The sequence below is a fragment of the Heterocephalus glaber genome, unplaced genomic scaffold, assembly GCF_053883595.1.
Source record: "Heterocephalus glaber isolate CG9 unplaced genomic scaffold, H.glaber_assembly_v1.0 deba00001743, whole genome shotgun sequence".
Lineage (NCBI taxonomy): Eukaryota > Metazoa > Chordata > Mammalia > Rodentia > Bathyergidae > Heterocephalus > Heterocephalus glaber.
Window position 1 is genome coordinate 1,099,648 of NW_028258449.1, and position 17,528 is coordinate 1,117,175.

Consider the following 17,528-nt stretch of genomic DNA (forward strand, 5'->3'; position numbering starts at 1 on the left):
TTATTCTGCATTTGTTCTTTTCAGTCAATAGTATATGTTAGAATTTTTTCCCTGTCATTGCATGTGAGGTCACTTGTTCCTTTTATAGGTACTCTGTATTCCATTATGTCACTAAACCCCCAAAAAGTATTTTCAGCCATTTGAAAATACAAATTACACTACAGTTGAAATTATTGTATCAACACCCACATGCACCTAAGTATAATTATGTTTCACATTGCATACATAATTGTAAAACTCAGTTGAAACAATCAGTACTATTTGGAAATATTATTTTATTTAATATTATTTAAAATTACTAGTGCCATTTCCCACTTGGAGGTGATTATTTCATACCTTCCCTCCTGCTCAGCTGATGATGTCTCTGGCACTATTTGGTTTGTTGGTCCATAGCCTATCTCATGCCAAGCATAATTTTATAAACTTTGACTCTGTTTTTTTTTTTTTTTTTTCTCATCACTTACAAAAGCTTCACTTGGGACAAAAGCAATAGATTTGATCTCAGTTCTCATTTAGTATTCTATGCTAGGGTAGAATGAATTACTACCCAGATTTTGCATGTGGTCAAGGAGGTATGAAAGGAAAGCACCTTTCTGTAAGCCACATGTTAGAGCGGTTGGAAAGGCAGGCGGCAACAGAGAGCTCCTGCCCTGTCCTCCACAGTCCGGCTCCGCACCAGGACCAGCACTTCTCAGAGGAGCACCAGGGCCCAGCCACACCAGGAGTCCACCGCAAATGCAGTTAGAGTCAGGAGAGAGCCTAGGAATCTCCTTTTAAAATAATTCCGAAGGTTACCCTTAAACCAACATAGTTTTAAAACAAAGGAAAGGAAGCCACTTGTCCAGCTGTTGTGAAGTAACTGATCCTCTATGTCCACATGCTGTCTGCTATTGTGCTCCATTCTACTCTTACATACACTTGCTTAAATTCTATAAAAATCATTGGGAAAGGAAAAAACATGAGAAAAGGAAACAAAGGAAACAAAACAAAGTCTTTGTAAATAGGGAGGGGTGGAGGCGGTGAAGGGAGGGCAGAGGAATGGGGAAAAATAAGAACCAGGATACATCATTCACAGGTACAAATTCCCAATGATGAGCATCATCATACTGTATACATAAAACATACCAATAACTTAATGAATAAAAAATCATTGCGAGAGGCATTATTATCCATTTATAGCAGAGAAATTGAGGTCTGAGCCAGGACTGTTCCAAGGTCACACGGCTAGTGACAGAAGATGTGGTTGGAAAGAGTTCGAGTCGGATCTCTCAGCCTGGATCCTAAGAACCCCGGCAGGGCACATGGACTAAGTGTTAGTGTGAACCGTGATTGGCTATGAATGTTACTGTAAGATGGGGTTACATTAATCTCACAGTGCACTGCAAACTAGAAAAGAGATAAACTGATTCATACAAGTGTATCTGACAAAATTTTAAAGGTACATTTTACTAAAGCATTTTATTTAAAGATGCTTATGAATTGTTATTTAATATATTCCTTACCGGTCTTTCTATAAGTTAATTTCTATGTAGTTTTTTAGGGTTTTTTTGAGACAGGGACTCCCTATGTAGTTCAGGCTGGCCATGAACTCAGGGTGATCTTCCTGATTCAGATCTCTGAGTGCTAGAATCATAGCCGTGTGCCACCATGCCTGGCTGGTGGTTTATATAGTATTGCAGTTAATCATATACACTAACATTTTGTGTCTCCTGGATTAAAGAAAGATAATGGTAATGTCACAACAATGCTGTCAGATGGAATCACATTTCCTGGAAGAGCTACCTGAGTAGTTCTTATGAGATGTTTGTCTTGTGCTGTTTGATTGTGAAGTTTATTAAATATTTTCATACTTTGGATATGCTATATATATATACAATTTATAGATTTTTTTCTGTAAATATATTAGAAAATATTCTAAAAATGTATTCCACTCAGGTTTGGTATTGGTATATATTGGTCTATTCTTTTTTTTTATATTAAATTCTTTTATTGGTACATTGTAGGTATACAACACAATTACATTTCTCATTGGGAATTGTACCTTTACATAATGCATCTTGGTTCTTATTTTTTCCCCATTCCTAGCCCTCCCTTCATCCCCTCCACCCTTCCCTATTTACAAAGACTTTATTTCCATTTTTTCCATTTCTCATCATTTTTCCTTTCCCTTCTTTCCTTTCCCCTGCCCCTCCCACTACCCCTACCCCTTTGGAATTGGTCTATTCTTTCTGTACAACACTTATGCTCTTTCAGTATTTTTTTTTCTTTCTTGGAACTAGGGATTGAATCCAGGCCTCTGCACTGAGATAACTCCCCAGTCGTTAAAAAAATATTTTGTTTTCCAATTTTGAGACAGTGTCTTGCTAAATTGCCCAGTCTGGGCTGGAATTTGGAATCCTCTTGCCTCAGTCTCCCAGAGTGCTAGGATTACAGGCATAAATCACCACACCCAGCTTCCTACTGACATTTCTTTGTTTGCCAAATGATCTAAGTAGAGAAGAGAATGGGGGCATAGCTTAGTGGTGTGGAATAGTACTCCTCATACTTCAGCCTTTCCACATTTGAACTGTATTTATGTGGTATTTTCTATAAAAATTCTGTTTTAACATGGTGGCACACACCTGTAATCCATTATTCAGAAGGCTGAAGCAGGAGGATCACAAGTTTGAGGCCAGCTTGGATAACTGTCTCAAAATAAAAAAAAAAAATGGACTGGGAATATAGCTCAGTGGTAGAGCATCACTGAATTCAATCTCCAGCCCTGAAAGAATAAAATCTTTGAAGTCAAATGATAAATACTGATTTTTTTTTCTGGATACGCTTTAAAAAAGTGATTGGAGGAAAATTTATTTAGATATTTTGGCACATGTAAACAAAATATATGCTCCTAACAATAAAATATATCATAGTACTATAGGCAAAAATTTATGTTTTGTTGGAAAACTGTATTGTCTCTAGCGTATTCTTTGGGGTTGTTTTTTAGGTGTAGGTATATTTTTCTTCTCTTTGTTCTTTGCAGATGGCTAAGTAGTAATTTTGTCCTGTCTATTTAGTTGACCTCCCCATTCCCCCGTCCAAGGGGAAAAAGCAAATTTATTTTGTATCCATTTGGAATTCATTGTTCTCCTTTTACATGTATAATGTTTGACTTTTCTTTTGAACTCATCATAGCACGTTCCTTCATCCAGTCTGAGTAGACAGAATCTTTGCTGTATGTCCATTTTTGTATCTGTAGAGAGTCACTTTTTCCCTTTTGCTGAATTCTGTCTTCTTACAGCTTGGATGGAGGGACTCGCCCAGCCCTGGAGGCTCCTGCGCCAAAGCACCTGCCTGTCAGAGCCGAGGGGAGTCCGCGGGGGACCCCATACTCCATGGCTGTGGTCTGCTTGCTCCTCATGGGGAGTTTGGCTTCATAGTCAGATTTGGTGATCTCTGTAAACAGAAGTTTATAGAAATCCTGTCTCTTGAGCCAGAGATGACAAAATGTCCGGTTTGCCAGTCTTTTCTGTTTAGTTGTGTATTTAAACTCAAATAGATAATTTGCACTGTCTTCCCGAGACAGAAGACAGCATTTTGATGCAGACTGGAGTTTTATGACTGGTATTCTGACCATGACTGAAAGTTTGGAATTGAACCCGTCAACTTTTGGTATCTGTCTGCATGATGAGAAAGGCCTTGCTGTGGGCTTTCTACCTCTGCACTGTATTAATAAAGCGTATTAGAAGGGCTCTGTGAAGCGCTCTCTTCAGCTTGGCCTGTGGATAAGGTCTCACATAAACAAAATATTCTTAAAATCCCAGAAAATAATGAAATTGAACTTCTAATATTTTAATATGTTACATTTAAAAAGAATTCTTACAGGGACTAACTAGAAAATATTTTGAGAGTACAAGTTTGTAAAATTTAAGGTAAATTTTTTGCAAGACTAGTATTTTTGGTTTAATAAAAACCAACTATATCTTCTATGGTTTATCAATATTAATACTGTAATTATGGCTTTTTATTCAACTTAGATGTCTTCTTTCTTATACAAGTTTACTGAGTAAATAAGTTGGCATTACTTTTTTCTTATTTATTTTGTCTTTGGGGATTAAACACAAGGACGCTGGATACTTCTCGGGGCCTTTTTATTTTTTATTTTGAGACAGTGTTTCCCTAAGTTGCCCAGGCTGGCTTTAAACTTGTGATCCTCCTGTCTCACAAGTAGCAGGGATTATTGGCATAAAACCACTATGCCCAGCTAGCTAACTTCTAAATGTTAAAGGTTATGAAACATGTAAGTTTATATTTAACCACATTGATTAAAATATTCTGACTAAATTTTATTTCAGCAGTTCAGTAATTATATTTTATAATACGTCATCTCAGAGATAATCTTGGGCTGATGAGACTCTACTAGAAGCAAGCGTTTTAAAGAAATGAAACTTCCTGCTTCTCTTCGCCAAGGAAAGGACTAGCTTTGACCTAAAGCAGTGGGTTTTTGGTCTCCTTGGCTCTTTCCAGCTTATTGTCTTAAATTATTTAAGAAAATAAACGTTTCTCCCATAGGAAAGATTTAAGATTCTTTATAATCATATTATAGTCTGTTTATCTTTTAAATGTTTTACTCTTTTAAAAAGGCTTTATTTTTAAATTTCAAGTTCACAGCAAATTCGAGGAGGAAGTAAGGAGACTCCTGTACACTGGAGCGCCCGCCCGCTGTCCCGTCAGACTGGGCGCTGCGCCCTGCCGGCTGCGACCGACCGTTAGGCCAGGACCCAGGGCTTCCGGCCGCCCTTCGCTGCCCAGTGTGGCCTCGACAGCAGGCCAGGCCTCGCTTCGTTGTTTTGATTTGCTTTCCCTGGCCTGCGCTCAAGCGTCTTCTCGCGCTTGTGCGCAAGCTGAAAGTCTCCGGTGAGTTGTCCTTTTCACCATTTTAAGGTCAAGTTGCTTGTTTTCCTAGTGTTGAATTTCAAGGGTTCTTTGTACACTTTGGGTACCAATTCTTTATCAAATGTCTTTTGAAAATACTTTCTACCAGCCTGGCTTATCCTCTTACTCCCGACATTTGCTGTCACTTTAAAAACCAGTGGACAAGTGTTATTTCTCAGGCACTGACCATCAGATTCGTATCTTAAATGCTAACATCTCCTGGCATTTAAAAGGTTTTTTGACATTCCCAAAATTGAATCCTAAATATAAAATGTAACAAAATAAAACTTCAGCATAGTTTCTTTTGCACCATTTGTTCTTTCACCTTATAAAGAGAGGTGCTCGAAATAACTGGGCTTGTCTGGTATGCAGCGGTGGAGCTGCGGGAAGCGGAGGAGACGCGAAATCTGCATGAGTAAAACGGGACCGGTACCGACAGAGAGATCCCTACAGGGCTTCCCGGGAGTCCCCAGAGGTTCGTCCACGCCCTCTACCCATGCAGAGCCCAGGGCCTGGCACATCCTAGGCGAGCACTCGCCCCTGCACTTCAGCCCAGCCCTGGGACACATTTATAGCTGTTGGAATCCAGGTGCTAGTTTGCTTGGTGTTGGGCATATGGACTACCTATCATAATTTCAATTGTATAAATAATTTTAACCTATTTGCATCTTTAAAGCTAGCATCTTCTGTGTCAGTAGTTTTCAACTGGAGATTCACATCACTTTCCTATAGATTTTTATTAATACACAGATATTTAGAATCTACTTCATATTTACCGAATCTCTTTATTTGATATTCTTGCATATTCTTGGTATATTCTTCCTATATCCGTGATATAGTCATGGTATATTATGTCTCGGGACTCTTCTTATATGTCAAGGTTTTTTTTTCTCTGTAAAAATTATGCTCATCCATTTTTACAAGTTAAATGTAAAGTTCATTGTCTTTTATCAAGCCATTATGTTTACAATTTTGTTGTCTAAATCTTTTTGGATCTACTTTATCTTGTTTTTCATGCTACAGAAGCAAATTTTGTTCATTGCCTTATTCTTATAATGAGCTATCATCTGATCTTTGGGTTTTGAAAGCTATCAGCAGTTTAAGTCTTTTGCCATCTGTAAATTTTTTGCTTGTTTTCCTCTGCCTTGTTTTCCTCAACGAGCGCTCTCATCATTAGTTTCAGGCTGGGGGGTGCTTGTCTTGGCAGGGACTGCCCAGGGGTCCTGTGATAGCCAATCCTTCGGACCGTGTTAACAACTTTGGTCATGTCAAGGCCTGTGTCCCGATTTCCAGAGTGCTGGTCAAGGAGCTATTGGCTTTGGGAGACTGCTAACCCAAGACCAGTGGAACAGGAGTTAATTACACACACAAAGTGAACGCATGGGGGAGGATTATAGTTTTTGTCTGCAATGTGTTGACATTTTAACATTCTGTTTTCCAAATAGATAAAGAAGCCTCACTCTTTCCTAAGTTATTTATGAAAATTTAGTAGACTCTACTTTTGCAAATTGAAATTAAACTTTTATAAGTGATGTTCTCCCTGGTTGATCCCTCTAAAATTTGGAATATTGTTTTCATGGCAGTATAGGGCAGGAAAGGAAGAAACTTTCTCCTCTACCCATCTTGAGTTTGTTGGGTGGAGTCCTCTAACTTGAACCATAAAGATAGATTAAGAAGAGAAAAAGCATGCATTGTGCAGATGCAGGAGAGGACCGAGAGATGAGTAACTCAAAGGGAATAGTTAGAACTTTCGGCTCCTGGAGCATCTTAGTAAAGAACAACACATCTGTAGAGAAGTGTCGAGGCAAAGGAAACTTTGAGCTCTGAGGAGCAAATCCCAGGAAAGCTAATATTTGGGGAAACTGCTTGGTAGGATGCATTTGTAGAGACTTTTTCTCATGTCATCCCCGGTGGTAAGGTTGTTATCCACTTCCTGTGGAAGACACCTGCTCGAGGTGAGTTTATGCTCTGCCCCAGGTAGAGAGGGGAAGGAGGGAGCCCATCTGTGGCTGCTTTTCTTCAGTTGCCTTCAGCTCAAAATAATCACATGCCAGAGCAGCATATTTTGGGTCATTTTTTAATTTGAAACTTCAAGAAATTTCGTATGTTAAAGGCTGAGTTGGTAGCTATGCAGAGAGTTTTGGATTAAAAATTGTGGGGTAAGCTATCTTTAGAGGGTGAAATAAATGTAAGATAAATAAGTAGAAAAGAATGTATTGTCCTCTATCTCATTGAACTAGTCTATTTCTGAAAGTAGACCAGTCCAGATAAACAGTAGGATCTCATTTCAGGAAACATTTAATACGAATGTGTCTTTCTTTTTCATTGGACATGATTGGGAACAATATAATGTGACCAAAGCTTTGCCTAGGGGGCCATGTCTGAGAATAATGCTCATTTAATCATAAATAAGCAGATGCTTGGAGGAATGAAGTTGATTTTATGGTGTCAGTGCCCAGAAAATCCTCTTGAGAAAACTGGCTTGGTACCTGGCTTATGGGATTCCTAGCCTTACAGATATGGGCGGAAGGTCATTTTTTGGCAGGGCCAAGAATCTTAAGATAGTGGGAACCTTGAGAATAAAGAAATTCATGCAAATTAATAGATAGTGAGAGAAAATTTTGCTAATAATTTCTTTCTTGCATAGTTTCCTAGCCTCATGACTTTAATCTGAGGTTCCTTGTGAAAACTTTCAGCACAACAGATTTAAGAAAGCTCCTGTAGAAACATTAAGTCTTATCCACCTATGTAAATAATCAGACCAAATATAATGAGATCACACTTATTTTGTGATTAAAGATATTTCCCTAGATTATTTTCATCAAAAAGGGGAAGATTATAGAAAAGATGTGTTTCAGGGGAAAACTATGTATCCTTAAGATGCACCCTTCTGAGTTTTCAGATTTTAGCTCTGTTCGTTGTCTTTGAGCTATTTTGACATCCTTTCTAATTGTTAATAACTGATAGGTATGTACATTCCGTCCTGGCTTGTATTGATTTAATTTGCCCACTAAAAACAATTTTGCATAATTTAAATTCATCTCAACATTATTTATTCCTTATGAATTTGTGACATTTGATTCCTTTGAACTGGTTATAATATCTGCCTGATTATGTAACGTAAGAGTAAAGGCTACTGTGGCTTTCTGCATGACAGCCTGCCCTGTGTCCTCCAGGGTGTACTTTTATCTTTCTTTTTCCTCTTTTCCTCAGCCCAAGCTCACTCTACAGAGCCAGTTTCGCCCTCTCTTCAATTTTACTTTTTCAAATAAACTTTGCCACCATTAAAAAAAGAGCAAAATAATATCTTTAACATGTGGTAATTTTTACATATCTATGTGAACTATTATTTTATCTTTTCCTGAAAAATATCTTTTAACAGTAGGAAACACATAATCAAACATAATGATAAATCAAGTAGAATTATGAATATGCTAATGTCATAGAGTCATGATCACATGCTGGTTGTACAAGTCAAGGTGAAGTGCTCCAGTTGGGGGAAGCCTTCTTCCTCCTGTTACCTAGACTGTTAATACAGCTGCTGGATATAGAGCTTTGAATCATGAGTTGGAAATTTAATAATGAGGCAGATAAGAAGAGCCTGACTTCGAACATGTAACATGAGCCCTGAGCTGCTTTCTGGAAGTTACGTGACAAAAAAAGAAAAAAACACCCCAAAACAAAACACAGAAACAAATAAAACCCTATGTCCTATTTAAGCCCTGTAATATGACGTTTTCTGTCTGTCATAGTTGAAATTAACCCTAAACAGTAATTACTTCCATTATAAAATTCTAATGATAAGTACGAGTGATTCCAAGAGTTCAGGAAGCTATGTTTGGTGTCATTTTAAAAGCCTCAATCACCAAAGAAAATGTATTTTAAAAGTCTATTTTGTGGTTAGCAATCTAACATAATAATTGTTCAAATTTGGAATTAAAACATTAATTGTTTCAACTTAAAATACTGAAGATAAAAAAGACATGATAAAATTGAGTTTTACAGGACTAATAATACAGTGAAAAAACAAAAGAACTCTTTCTTTCCCCAAAGTTCCAGCCAGGTTTCTGACCTTATTGCTTCAAGTCAAATGTCCCATAGCTGGATAAAGTACTCTAGCAGATTTAGGATTGGAATGCAAAATTTATGCGGTTATACTGGGGCTAATGAGAGGAAATATGAACTCAGAGAAAGTTCAAGTGCCAACTGAAGCAGTCATGACTTAAGTTTATCATTATAATAGGTACTTAGAAGAAATAGATGCAGGTGAACATCCTGCTCTCTGTATTCTAAAAGTTGACCCACTCTACGTAGTTCCATTAGGGTAGAGTTTATTCCCATGTTTGCAGTGTTTCCCCTTTCTCATCTCACAGAGACAAGAGCTGTGTTTGTTTTAATCTACTTCTGTTGCAGTGAGGAAGTGAAAGAAGGTTGGATTTGGGAACCCATTGAGGACACAAAGAATCCCCCCAAAAAAGAAAAGAAAGAGAAAGAGTGTTTCATAACTAAGAACAAAAGAACAAGTTTCAAGGAACTTTCCTCTTTGAATGAATACACCCAAGCAAGAAATTGAGAACTGAGCATAGTGAACTAAATATAGCACTGAATTTCTGATTTAGAACAGATAACACCTATATTTTACTGAATGGTCCGGTTTTCAAAATATAAATAAATCTTTAACTTCATGAATTTAGTAAGTTGGATTTCCTGCCTTTTTAAAATTTAGCCTGAGTTCCCCTAGGAAGGCAAAGGCAGTCTCTGAAGTTATTAGAACCACTGCAAACAACTGCACCAGGGCTCTACTCCTGGATCTTCCCTAGAGGACACATTTAGTGAAAACCCCACTTATAACTTTCCTCCTATGTGAAGCCGGAATACCAAACTGACCCTGTTGGAATTCCATCCTTTAACTCAGTGATTTCTCACCTGAGATTTGCACCATTTAATAGCCTTGTAAGTACTTTTGCAAGGCATTCTTACACTGCATTTCTAATCAGGAAAACATAAAACAAGGTCTGTCCTTAAGCTGTTTTACTTTGCCTTATAATGGTCTCCATTTCCTTTTTTGCAGCATTTTCTTAATAAATTGCTGTTTTAAGGGATCACTTTCTGCCTGGAATGTATGCAATAGAACAGGCACTGAGGGTTCTTGTTGAGCTTGAGGCCTGGGCCAAACTTACAACCCTACTGCACCCTGCATTCATATCCCACCCTATCCCTGCATTTGCTCTTTGTTTCTGATTTGTGTCTGGCATATTTTAGTAAGTTAGACCGGGTGGATTCTCCTAACAATAAAGTGTACTTCAGCTAAATGAGGACTCAAAAAGCAAACGAGAGCACTATACTCAGCAAAATCCATGGAGTATTTGACTCTGTTGAAGGCAAACAAGCAAATGAGGAGAAAGGGAGTGAAGGAAAGAAGGGAGGAAGAAAGGAAGGAAGGGAGGGAGGGAGAGGAGAGAGAGAAAGTAAGCAGGCAGTACTCTAAGTCAGGTCACATTCTTTGAATTAACATGTTAATTATTCCCGGTGAAAACTACCATGGTAACTGATTTATAGAAGTGTTGGAATTAGAATCACTTACCTACATCCATCCCTCAAAATCTAGCAATAGTTAAAAAAAAAACTTACATGGTAATTTGTCTGTATTTATTACACTTGGAAGACACTACGCAGAGACAAATTACAAAACAAGCACATCAATGTGGTGTGCAAGTTCCTTCCAGTGACAACAACAATTCCTATAAGAAGAGCAGCGTGGACTCAAGCAGCATGCTCAGGCAAAGGAGTGGCTTTTTGGGAAGCCAGGGCGGGGAAGGGGGTCTTCCTTCAGAGATCACTGAGCATGTCTGGCTGACTCTGGGACAACCCAGGGTTTGCAGTGACACTGTGTACTGGCAAATAAATGTCTTTTTAAAAAGTTCTGAATGGTTTTTGTCAAGTTTTGCCACCCAGAAATCAAGAAAGCACCTGCCCCTCCAATTTTTACAGTATTAGATTAATGCCTATATTAGAAGACCTCAAAACTGCTTTGTAATTATCAAGAACAGACCTCAAATTCTTTCTTAAAAATAAAGTTAATGTCATGCCCAAAGTCATGGAGACATTTAAAAGTGGTGTTTAAAATAGAATTTAGACTACTGACTTGAAATCCCATGCTCTGACCACCAGACCACACGCCTGCCCAAGAATACTTAAAATTTTTACTGAGTTATTCTTCTTTGTAATTAGATGCAGTGACTAGCATGACTTTTGCATTATTCTGCATTTTTCTTTTAAGTCAGGGTTGTAAGCCACATAGGGCACTGTCCTTTACAAAACTAAACAAGGGATTTTCAGTTTTGCAATACAATCTCCTGATATTTGTTTATAGGTTTCACACATCAAAAAACAATGAAATCTGTAATTTTTCAAATTACAATCTTCTCATTCTCTAAGTTATGTGCCTATGAGAATTTGCAAATCTTTTGAAGAGAATGTAATTTTTATGCTTACAAAATGTAGGCTTTCATATTTGGGTACAATTACAAATCAAGGCCTTTTTTCCCTGTAATAATCAGTTTCTCAGAGTTGTGGGTTTCCCTCATTTGAAAATAAATTAATGGGAATTTTAAAATATAATTCATCCAGCTATTAAATCTCCTGAACCTTTAAAATTAGAAACTATTTATAGTCTCAATCGCCAAAGAAGAAATGATAAAAATATGTTATATTCTAGAATTTTATAATTTAATTTTTGATGGGAAAATAAAAATAAACAGCAAAAATCAGCTGAACTTAAAGTACAAAAGAAACCTTTATAGTTTACATAAAACCTTTTATTGTTTTACATTTTCTCATTGCAGGTATATATTATGCGACTTAAATATTGAGTTTGTTTTTATCAAGTCAAGAAAGTCCATTTAGAAACATGAAAAATCCAAAGTGCTACAGATAGCTTTTAAAGGAATTTGAAATAGATAGCACTCAATGTTACAAGAAAAAGATATCTCTTATAGCTCTAAACATCAGTTTTTAAATTAGAGACTGACCTATCAGGGAGCTAATTTCACATAATTATTATTCATTTAAAGATAATACATGAGAATTACTAAATTATACAGTACTTTTATCTAGAGATGTATACATATTTTCTTAGCGTTGTCATCTAATTTAGAAATTTCACTCTCAAAGCCATGCATTTTTTCCAAAGAGTTTTTTTCCCTATGAACAGAGTTCATCTTCAGATGTCAACATGGCCGCCCACGTCACCTGGTCCCAGTGAAGTAACGCACCGGCCAGAGTGGGGCGGGGGTGGCAACAGACACATATAAAGCTTGTTTATTTCATGTAAGTGTGGGCTTTTAAAAGAACCAAATTACCACGTTACCAGTTTATTTAGTTCACTAGGATGGGCTTTTTGTGAGGGCATAGTTTCCAGAGGGAAAATAGGCGGAAGCAAGGGGCGTTCCCACACAAGGAGGAAGTCCCGCCATCACATCTCTAGCAAGTAAGGGTGCAGGCTGGCAGTCTCCTTTGCTCAGCACTCCATTTTCATGTCTAGAACAACACAGGAAGGAGGGACGAGTAAACAAATTAATGGTAATTCCCTTGGACACCCTTTACACTTCACAAGTTGCCCAGTGAGCATCACTAGTCATGGGGAACAGAAGGTGACACCGCCAGTCGGTGAGTGGTGTAGGGAGTACACTCACAGGGTATTTGCGAGACGGAGCCAGGGCTGTGAAGTGGCTCTCTGATGGCGACCACGAGATTGACCTGAACTTTCCCAAAATAGACGTAAGTCACGGACAGAGCAGTGATCTATCACTTCAGAAAACTTTTAGATGTATAGATGAAATAAGTATGCAAAATAGTTGGGTTCTCTAGCAATTCATACTTTGGAGAGCAGAGTGGAAGGGAAAGGAAAAGTAGAGCACAGATAAAATAAAATTGGCTGCGTATTAGTAATTGTTGAAGTTTGACATATAGGACTTGCTGTACTACTCCCTTTGCTTTTGTGCTTGAAATTTTCTACAATAAAAAGGCTAAAACACACACCCCTGCCCTACAGAGCCTAAAAAGCAAACATTTATGTATACTGTTGAACATGCAGCTATAATCTTAGAAAGCCTCTCCTGTAATATACAAAGGAAATTAAAAAATAAGAAGTTGATCTACATGACAAAAAATTTCCTTTAGCTCTTTTCTGACTGTGATGAAAATTTGGCACAGTGTCCCTGACGCTAAGTTTCAAGAAACTCTAAGGAATTACCCATCCTCTCTTTCCACAACCTAATGGTCCTCAGTAGGACTTTTGCTCACTTGAACGAGGGCTGAGAAGTTTAGGAGAGTTATTGAGATGAGGACCCAGAAAATTGGAGTATGTAGCTCAGTATCCTACCCCATGCCAACTACTGCCAAAAAGAGGGGCCGGGGATTTAGCTCAGTGGTTTTGCCGCCTGCTGCATAAGCTCAAGGACCCGAGTTCAATCCCCAGTACCAAAAAAAATAAATAAATAAATAAATAAAATAAAGACATGTGCAGCCTTCTCACTGGTGGGAGGATTGTCAGTTTATAGTGTTTTACTCACTTCTCATGGATGATGAGTCCATTTAGTCTTAGATTCTGGCTGAAAAACTATCATGAGTTTTTCATTTATCTGAAAGTCTAATTCCATGGAATGCACATATTTCTCTGCCTCTTCAGAGGACTTTATCAGCTCAGTGATTTGTGACTTCAGACCTAAACCTTAGTCTATGTATATTAAGTACATAATGTGAAATGAGTTAGAATTGTCAGTTTATGTTGAGGCCCCATCACGAGTGAAGAGATACATTCAAATAAGAGTGGAGCAGAGTAAAAGAAGTGATTTTTCCAGTCCAATCCCCATACCTTCCCACTCAGTGGACAACCTTAAGTTGATCTGTGAATGTCTGGAATGAAAGCTTTTAGGCTGGATGTAGTGGTGCATGCTGATAACCCCAGCTACTCAGCAGGGCTGAAAGTTCAAGGCCAGCCTGGGCAATTTAGTGAGACCTTATCTCAAAATTAAGGGCTGGGGAAGTAGCTTAGTTATAGAGCATTTGGGAGGCTCTGTGTTCAGTCCCCAGTACTGAAAGAACAACTAAAGACAACTTTATATTTCTAGATGCCAGGAATTGTCCCTCTACAAGGACGTTTTTCATTTCTCATAGCACTAATAATTAATCTTGTTGTATTATAACCCCAGTACCTTCCTTTGCAATTATTATCATCACAACCATCACACAGCTTGATGTGAAAATAAATGATTTCAAATTTTAACAATGTTAATCCAAAAAATGCAAAACCAACATTTTTATTGAATTAAAATGTAAGATGACATCAATACTAGACCAAAAAATTGTGCTGTAACAGACAAGGTCAAGATTGAGTGAACTGTTCATTTAAAATTATACTTTAAGTCTAGTTTTTATGCAGTACATTTTGCAGTTTCCAGCTGACACCACCCAATCTATCTACTTACGGAAAGAGGACTTTCTGATTTAAATGTTATAGGAAGAGGAAATCTAATTTTGACCTTGAGTCAAATTGATGCCAAAGGGAATTTATGGTTTTCTTTACTTTATAAGCTGTAATTGCAAATACAGCTTCCTTCATCTAAAAAAACTATTCCACCCTGAAATTTTCAACAAAAATAGTTTGCAGAAACATTGGCAAAAGACTTCTTCAAAGGAAACTAACTAGCTTGAATTAAAAGGAAAGAGGAGAGAGATGGTGGACATATTTAAAAAGATTATATTTTTCAGTATTTTTGGCACAATATGTCTAATTCCTGCTTTTTAAACATTTCTCAATTAAAATTTGAGAGTAGATTAGTAATTTAAATGTGCTTAATTTGTATATTAGATAAAAAACATGAATGTGTACAACTTTAAGAGAAAAACAATGATATGAAAACTCATTACGTATTAAATAGAAACAAAGTTGTCATCAGTTAATGGCATAAACTTCTAAAATATATGGCTCCATACTATGGAATTAATAAATAAATAGTAGTGGTACAAAATCCAGTTCCTAAAATTATTTTGGCTGAGTATTTTTTTTTTTTTGGTACCGGGGATTGAACTCCGGTCCTTGTGCTTGTGAGGCAAGCGTCGGAACCACTGAGCTAAATCCCTGGCCCTGGCTGAGTATTTTTACTGGAATATTTGATGGTATAACTTCATACTTAATTTCAATATGTTAATTATTTTGGTTGCTCCCAACACTGTTTATTATGTTCATAGTATAAATTTAAAATCATGATTGATGTTGATATTAACTGAATAATCACCTATGCCATGACTGTTGGCTGCTATTCAACGTGAGACACGTCTGGATTCCTGTTTTACAATGTTTACATCAAGTTTCAAGGGCAGGCCAAGAGGTTCCCATTCCTCCTTGCTGCAGCAGGGCCCAGTCTTTATACTGATCTCATTATTTGTAGATAGAGTGTGTGAATTTTAATCTCACACTCAATCCCCTTTAATTCCACTGATGATTGCATATGACCTTCACTTCAGAGACATGTTTGACCAATATAGCATAAGGGAATCCCTAATGTAGTCTCAACAGTTCCAGTTTACCTTGAATTACATGTATCAGGTACTGAAATGACAGCTGCAGAAATAAAACCAAAAGATGCTGAATCACTGAGAGAACTCAATTATTGGACAGAGGTAGGTCATTTCTCTGATAAATGGCCATCCTGATGTTATATAAGAAGTTCAGAGTTTCTTCTTTGTTTCTAGGAGAAAATAAATACAATAAAACAAAGGAACTGGAGCAAATGTGCAGAGAAACATCAGATCTTCCAAGGAGTAGCTTTTGTGTCAGGAGGGCTGAACCATAGGCTTAGAAAAGTAAAGATATTTCCCAATGTCGTAGCCTCCCAAAAATACCCTGCGAAGGGAAACTGACAAACGAAACCCAAAATAAAAAGTCAGAAAACAGAGGTCAAAATGGCCTGCAGAATCAAACCAGCAACCGCCACTGTGAATATCCCACAAGACAACGTCCCGTGCATGTGCCCAGCGCAGTCAGCGCTGTGGAGCCTGACGAGCCCTCCTCAGGCCAAGACTGCTGGAAAATGAGTGACTGCAGTCTGTACAAGATGAAAGCTTCAGAGAATGAGAACCTTGAGTTCGGAGCCGCAGAATTAGAAGTTCTGAGATTTGAAGGAGATATTTACAAATAAAAGGAAATCTTTTTGTGGGGGCATGTGTGGAAAAGAAGTGGAATTGAGAAATACTTAAAAACAGACAGGATTTCCATCCTGAGCCACCAGGAAGGAAAGTCAGAAAGGGCCTTGTTAGACCTCTGAACTGAGGGATGGCTCTGCTGAGATCTTCCGCTGGTGCCACTTCTGGCGCGCGGATATGGAAGTGGAGCTGCTCCTACCCAAGCAGTCAATTCACAGAGTCTTTACCCAGCCGAAAGTCCATTCGAGGACACCTCATCCGGCGCCCTCGTTTTACAGAGGGGAAGCAGAGCAGAGAGGGAGCCGTTGCCCAAGGACACGCGCCCGTGCTTGGTGACAGACGGTGGAATGCGGCTTCTCCCTCTCCGGTCTGAAGTCCTGTCCACCGCGGAGCATTTGGCCAATCGGGGGCGCACGTGTGGTCACACACAGCAGGGCAGCGTCTGGTTCACAGCCGCGTTCCTCCTTGCAGAGGCGCTGGGGTCAGGCAGGGCCACCTGCTGCCACAGCGGGAGCCATGGGGCTAGGTCTCGCTGACCGGATCCTCCTTGCGGGCTTCCGTTCCAACCGAGAGGCCACAAGCAGTCCACTGTCTATAATGTGGGACAGTCACCTCTGGGGGTAGAACAATGAGCGAAAGTTGGGGAAAGTTCTCCTTTTCACAGCCCCGAATTCTCACCACTTCCCAGAGCGTGGATCCCGGATGACCCCGCGGGCCCCACTGAGTCTCTGCGTCTGTGTGAAGAGGTGGACAGAGGAGACGCCGCGGAACGCAGTCTTTGGGTCCGAACAGCTCTGCGGAGTTCCTTCCACAGAGGCGACCATCCCGCCTGTCAGGACAGCAAAAGCAAACAGAATTTAATCAACTAAACATTTCCCTATAAAATTAAATTGTAATTACATATGTCAGTAGAGATGCTTTTCCCATATCAGAAATCCCATACAGGCTTCTTGGACTGTGCTCAGCATTTGCTGCTGCTGGTGTTTTGTGATGAATATTTTCTTTCAAGTCAGAAAGAAAAAAATTCACATTTAAAGAAGGAAGAGATTTTGAATCCATTATAATTGACCTCACCTCCTTTCCATTTTATTCTCCTGTTAGATTTAGTGTAGGAGCATATCAAATGCATATTAAGCCAAATGCCCAGTGGCTAAGTATTAGAACAACGTTTTTCAAAGGTTGGTGCTAAATATCATCACAACATAAACTTCCTGGAAAAATGTAATTGTAGCTGCATTTTTATAATAAAAAATTGGTAATCAAATTTTAAAAGCATGACATCATAGACAGGAGTGATTATTCATATTATTGTCCATCAGTATTCCTATTTCTCAATTTAACAGTTTAAAGATTTGTGTGTTTTCTATATAGCATTATGAGCTTTCCCAATCTTTCCCAATTTTGCCACATTT

General features: G+C 38.4%; 1 long non-coding RNA gene across 1 annotated transcript in view; it reads left to right on the forward strand.

Moving 5' to 3' along the window:
• LOC101698499 (uncharacterized) overlaps positions 1 to 17,528 on the forward strand; it is a 74,452-nt gene that overhangs the window by 31,634 nt on the left and 25,290 nt on the right. Inside the window, exon 2 of the long non-coding RNA XR_206356.3 lies at positions 4,641 to 4,893. This is a non-coding gene — a long non-coding RNA (uncharacterized LOC101698499). The remainder of the gene's footprint in view (positions 1 to 4,640; positions 4,894 to 17,528) is intronic.